The sequence below is a fragment of the Electrophorus electricus genome, chromosome 19 (genome assembly GCF_041902795.1).
Source record: "Electrophorus electricus isolate QZ-2024a chromosome 19, ASM4190279v1, whole genome shotgun sequence".
Taxonomy (NCBI): Eukaryota; Metazoa; Chordata; class Actinopteri; order Gymnotiformes; family Gymnotidae; genus Electrophorus; species Electrophorus electricus.
The window spans coordinates 15,979,620-15,986,453 of NC_137515.1; positions in this window are offsets into that span (position 1 = coordinate 15,979,620).

Consider the following 6,834-nt stretch of genomic DNA (forward strand, 5'->3'; position numbering starts at 1 on the left):
TTATTATTTGTGGAGAATATTGCACAGGTCAGCTTTATTATGCTACTTTTTTTTGAGGACTTTGAGAACATCCATTTTGCAGTGTTGTTGTTGGTTAGTTTAACCCTGTAGATTCAATGTGAGGTTGAGTATGTTATAGGGTATGTGTCGAGCAGAAACCTTTAATACATTATTCATTTTCAACCTCTTCAGTCAGCGTGCCTCAACGCATTCGTGGACGTCTCTTAAACATTTGACAATGATCACTGTGCCACTTTCCGAAAGAAAGCAGGCGACCCATCTGTGTAATTGCAAGCCCCGAGAACATGGTTGGTCACATGCTTCCATGCCCCAGGCCACAGTTGGCACATGGATCTGCTTGGTTGAATCAGAGGTGAGGGCGTTTGAGTCAGGCTGCCTGCCTCTTCTCTTTACCCAGGACTCTGCTGATGAGACAGAGATTCTTGTAACATCCAGTAGATGGATAATAAAAATAAAAAACCTAAGGAGAACAAAAAAATAATGAACTGTTTATACCTAACTGGCAGTTCACTTGACACTGGGCAAAAAAAGCACCCATCTTACTCTCTACTACAAAAATACCTCTCTCTCTCTCTCTGTCTCTCTCTCTCTCTCTCTCTCTCTCTCTCTCTCTCTCTCTCTCTCTCTCTCTCTCTCTCTCTCTCTCTCTCTCTCTCTCACACCCTTTATTGCCATGCACTGGTCCAGTGCTAATGGTGCTTTTTAGATTACTAAGACGTTTTTACTCATGTAAAGTACTGCTACGAGAGGCTAAACATTTAAGGGAGATGTGCGTGTTATGGATTAGACTAAGGAAGAGTATTATATGATTTAAATGTATGCATTGTGTGATTTAAACGTAGGTGTTATTTGATTAAAATAGTCATTTTAGAAGGCATTGTGATGTGCAGAGCTGAAATTTAACAGCTCACCAGATCTATTTATCTTTTTCACACGATGTGAAAGCTGGCACTCACAAGCAAGTGAATGACTTGCTGTTTTAATGCAGGTTAAGGGTCTAAGCAAGTAGTTGAGCGTATTGATTAACATTTATCACATGCCTTTCTGAAAGCACTTCCTTTGCACTTGACTAATTTTAAAGGCAACACTGCGGGAAGCGTTAGCTGTGTCGGTGGTATAAATAAGCAGCAACGCATCTTGGGGAGACCTCCATCCACATCTCACCTGCCCAATACTGATTATCGAGCCCCTCTCTTCGGATGACATTGAATTTAAAAAAAAAGAAAAGAAAAAAAAAAGGCTGTAAATGGTGATTTCATGTTCTAGTTCTGAGCTATTTCGAGGGAGGCCTCTGGATAACTGCCCATTAAAACGAGGTCGGTCTCTTGGGGAAAGCAGTTAGCCAGGTCTGGCCTTCTAGGCTCACTCGGCAGAGCTCTGCGGCCCTGCGTGAGGCAGGCGAATGCGGGGTCGCCACGGGCAACAGGGACGTTTATTTTGGGAAGACAGTTGCTCTACAGTGCCCAAGCCATTAGGAAAAGTCAGCGGCATACGCCGTCAATAAACAAGCATCAGAGCTGAGATACTACCTGGGATATCCTCTAATGGAGCTCGTAAAGTCTCAGAGAACATATTAAATAGAATAATACATTTATTAAATATTTGCATGATACCAATGTGTTATATTAAACACCCATTAAGCAATATTTGTGAAAAAAATGAAGAAGAAGAAGAAGAAGAAGAAGAAGAAGAAGAAGAAGAAGAAGAAGAAGAAGAAGAAGAAGAAACTTCAAGACTGAAATATGATTAAAGCTGTTCATAAAACTGAAATTCCTGGAGAAGCATTCAGGCATGTGTTCCTAATCTAATTAACATGGATGATTGACACCCCTCCTATTGATGTCAAGACTTCTACCCTGCTATGGCTTTCAAGCAGAACCTGTGTTGATGCTGATTTTGAGTCATTACAGTGCTAGGTAAGCTTCTACCTGCTAGCTCCCTCACTATATTGCTCAGATTTGAAATGACAGCTTTGTGACTGCACAAGTTAAAGCTTATCCAGTCCTCACCCAAGATTAGCACCATACATCTTACATAAAAAATACAGACATTCTGGTGAAGTACATGCAGACATCATAAATTATTACCAATTATTTATACTTTGTATATGTGTAACATGGGCCTATAACACTTACATTATCCTAATTAGAAATAAATCAAAGATTTGGGTTTCCTAGACCTTAAACAAAATGAAAAGGGGAAGAAATGGGTATAAAAACTGGGTTGTGCGATGCACACAAACAGAAGGAATCCTGGACATCACACCTGACAAGATAAAGGCAGGCTGAAAAAACTGCAGGAACTGGCCCTCGAGGAAGAAGGATTGAGCAGCTCTGCTGTAGACAGCCAAGTGAAGGTCAGAGTCTACTTTAATTTAGCTACTACTTGACACTCCTCTATGTACAACAATCAGGAGTTCATTCAAAACCACAGCAGAGAATGTGTACTTTGTAAAAGGTTTTAAAGAGAACCCCTCTTGCTTTCAGAGGAATGGATGTGCAGCCATTGTACAGAAGACACAGTGTGTCAAACCAATTTGTAACCATAATGGGACCCCTTAAAAAAAAGGTAGGGAAGAAATCCTCAGCATTTAAATATTTTCATTTCACCTGAAATGATTCTAACTGGGACTAAAAATCCCATAAATGTGGATCAGAGAAAAAAGGTTCTTACCCAGGACAGCGTTCCAAACACTGCCCTCATCCAGAAGGTTCCGTTACTATTAGATTAAAGAAGCAAGGGCCTCCATTGCAGAAACACCAAGCAGGTGCTTGTGCCTGTTTGCCCTCCTGGACATTCGGAGGGTTTGTCAATAAAGTGTGGTGTTGCCTGGTGTGGCACCTAACCCCTGTACCCTACACCACTCTTTACCACAATTCTGCCTGGCCCTGGAGGCATGTGCCTGACAGGCAACCAAAGTGCAGGATTCATGTGTAAATGTGCCCGCCACGCTACCTGACGTGGACAACATTTGAGTGGTGCAGCGTTCAGGCCTGCTGTGCTCCTGTGTGGTGAATTCCATTAAACCATCGAAGGGTGTATACCTCCATATCCACTCACAGTGGTGCGTGAGACTCCGGAGCGCTTTATTTAATAGCTACCTCATTCTGCAGCAAGTGCAATTACCTCTTTATGGCTGCGACAAATTTCTTGCATAGTGAGAAAAATGAAATGATGAGTGCATACGTATGTATAGGGGGAAAAAAATCCCATAATGTTCCAGTAAAGAAAAAAAAAGGAATGAGGATGTGTTTGGGAACAGTGTGGACTCCGTCGGTGGCCTGACTCCAGCTGAGCAGTGAGCTTCTGTGCCTAGCCCTCTGCTCAAAAGCACTGCATCGTGGCACCACTGCGTGATGTGCTGGAGCAAACGGACACCGGGAGAGCAATCACTTTCTGCTACCAAGACGCAATTTACTGTGCTTCAACTCAGCGGGCTTAATCGGGTGTCATGAAGCCACTGGGTTTTTGTGCTAATTAACTTTGGTTTCTGGAAGTGGGTTATGTGGTGAAACCCTGGTGCAATGGTAATGTTGTAACGCGGAGTGTTTACGTGATGCGAGAAACATCATCAGTATTATGAAAGCGAACCAATATTCTGTGGTTTAACACGCAGAATAAAGTCAGAAAAAGTAGTGTTTTCAGATAGTTGTATCACCTGGGATCACCATCTAAGCTGAGAGAGAGGAGAGAGAGTGACAGAGGTAGAGCTAGATAGAGAAAGGGCATAGAACACATGCCTGTGTCTCCTGTGTCTGCATACGAGTGCCATTCTTTCCAGTTTACTGCCATTAAAGGGCTGCCATATCCCTGCAGGCACCCTGCCTTTAGAAGGGCACTGACGAGGCACATTGAGCAGTGGGGTGTGTAACATACTCAACACAGCTTCCTGTCCTGTGTGTGTGTGTGTGTGTGTGTGTGTGTGTGTGTGTGTGTGTGTGTGTGTGTGTGTGTGTGTGTGTGTGAGTGTGTGTGTGTGTGTGAGAGTGTGTGAGTCTGTGTGTGTGTGTGTGTGTGTGTGTGTGTGTGTGTGTGTGTGTGAGAGAGAGAGAGAGAGAGAGAGAGAGAGAGAGAGAGAGAGAGAGAGAGAGAGAGAGAGAGAGAGAAACAAAGAAAAAGGCAGACCTGACACTTTCATTGAAACCTAGGATTGAATGAGCTGGAGCTGTAAAACTTATACACAGTAGAAGCACTGTATGAGTTGTCATGGTGATATTGTTTTCTGGGTTGTTATGGTGAGACTATTGTATGAGTTGTCATAGTGATATTGTTCTCTGGGCTTCCCTAGTGGGAGTATAGTATTAGCTGTAAAGTTGGAAGTACAAAAAGAGAGAAGTGATTAGGATGTGATTAGTGGCAGGAAGCTGGGTTGTCAAAGCGCTGTTGTTCTCTGGGCTGTCACGGTGAGGCTACGGTATGGGTCATCTCTGAAGAGCAGAGTGTGAATTGCAGATGATCTTACACACCTTTTGATCCTTGTCACAGAGCGACCATCCTCCTCCCATGTGTGTATGCGTGCCATGAAAATGAAAAGTAGGTCCCACCCACCTACACATATGGTACACCTACCCTATAGCCACAGCAAACAGCTATCTGTATACCAGTGAGACAGACAACCCCAAAGGTAAAACCATGGAGGTAACTTTCAGCTTTTGTCTGATTCTACTAGAATGTAGTTTTAAATCCTAGACACAGAGTTGTATTGAGCCATAAAAGCGGCTTCATATGAGCGAAAGTGCATAGAGAAGGGCACTTCATAGCATTACCAGCGCAGAGGCGGCTACAGAGACAGAAGAAAGAATGACAGTAGGCCGAAATGTGTGTCATTCTTTAGTGCTCTCCTCTCATTGGCTCTAAGTGAAGAGCTTGGTCATCTAAAAGCCTGAACTTTGGGATTGCGGCTCCCCAAGTGTTTCCATGTCGCTAAATTTAGTTCTCTCCCTCTCTGTCTCTTTAACACATGCACTTAAAACACACACACACACACACACACACACACACACACACACACACACACACACACACACACACACACACACACACACCACACATCCTGAGACTGAACTGGTTATGGAGCAAGTGATGCACTGGGGTATTCAGAGGTTTTCTCCCTGAACATGACGATCGTGACGGTAATGGCTGTGTGTGGGCCACTTATAACACTCTGCACAGATGCTTATTAAACTGCCTGCGTCACTGCAGACTGGAAAATAGCTGACCCCAAAGACACCAAAGGACTAAACGAAAAACTAGTATCAGCTCTCAGTTCTGGCATGAGGACCGTTCAGATACAAGGCTGGCATTCCACTCTAGACAAAGGCGTACCAGAACCTTTGGATGGATACGGCAGCATATGACTGTCAATCGACCAGATTTTATTTTTATCCCAGATTCCACTCCATTCTACGTACAAAATAAAGAAAGAAATCCAATAAATCGATACTGAACTCTCGCGATAACCGAAATGTCACTTTAAACGCGCGTTCAACATGACCGCATTTATCGGCTGTTGTAGGAATGTGGACGTAATGAGATGCACACGCAAGTCCACACAAGCAAGGGCCTGCGAGTTGCGCTCAGACACCAGATGTTCCGAGACACAGACGGAGTCTGGTCCGCACCTCCGCCACGCTCCGTCCATTAATAATCAGTGAACAGAGGGAGAGGCGCAGAGCACGCGAGACACGGAGCGGGGGATGAATGAAGCCAGTGACCAGATTGAATGTGGAATCAGCTCGACTCATTTTCACTTCTTCTTCTTTTTTTCTTTTTTTTCTCCAGATTGCCGCAAATTGATTTTGAGTTCTAAATAAAAAGGCCTCGGAGATGAAGCCTGAAAATGTCCGTCAGAGGACGATGCCAGGAGGGGTTTACACTGGAACTGGCTACACAGGAAGCTTACGCCCAAGAGCACGTATTCTCAGTGTCAACACACGGCTTTGATAGCTTCACCTCTAACATGTACAAGTACAAAGGACACCCATGTGCATGATCAAACACACTCTCTCTCTCTCTCTCTCTCTCTCTCTCTCTCACTCACTCACTCACTCACTCAATGTTTTAGTACATTAAGCAACCCCCCCCCCCCCCCCCCCCCCCCCCCGTTTTCTCCACTTTAACCCATTAAAAGAGAAAAAAAACAAACTAAGTAAATATTCCAATTTTATTCTTAGGTTCGAGGTGAATTATTTTTGTAGTAGAGTGTATTTATGACCAGTAATATGTGAAAGTAGACTGGAGTTCTCACATCATTGTTTTAATACATTAACACGTTAAGATAAATTCAATATGCTAAATTAATTTTTTTTTTTTTTTTTTTAAAGCCAACCCTTGTGTCTTTGTGGGGACCAGACAAATGTGCCCACATTGTCTGCCATTTGTAACATTTTCTTGCCATATTGGGCACACTTGGTCTCCACATGGCTGGCACCATCCCAAGATAAAGCAGCAGGATTTCCCCCTGCCACTGGGTTCAATTCACCATGAAGGCCGGAGCTCACTCACCATAATGGCTAACCTCTCCCTCTACCTTCCACAGTACCTTACCTGGACCAGCAGTCTGGTCTACACCTTTTCCCTCATAACAGAGAGGAAGAGAGTGCGAAAGCGTGAGGGGAGCGAAGGACAAAGAAAGGGAGAAGAAGAGAGAGGGGAGACACAAAAACAGTGACCCACTCCTGCAATGCTGAGCAGAGCAGTGAGTCCCCTCTTCCAGCTGGTCCTGAGTCCATTAACAAACACTAACTTTGTTCCATATCCGGACCGAATCATAACACTTCAAAAACAACCGCCTCACCGATTGAAACACAAAAA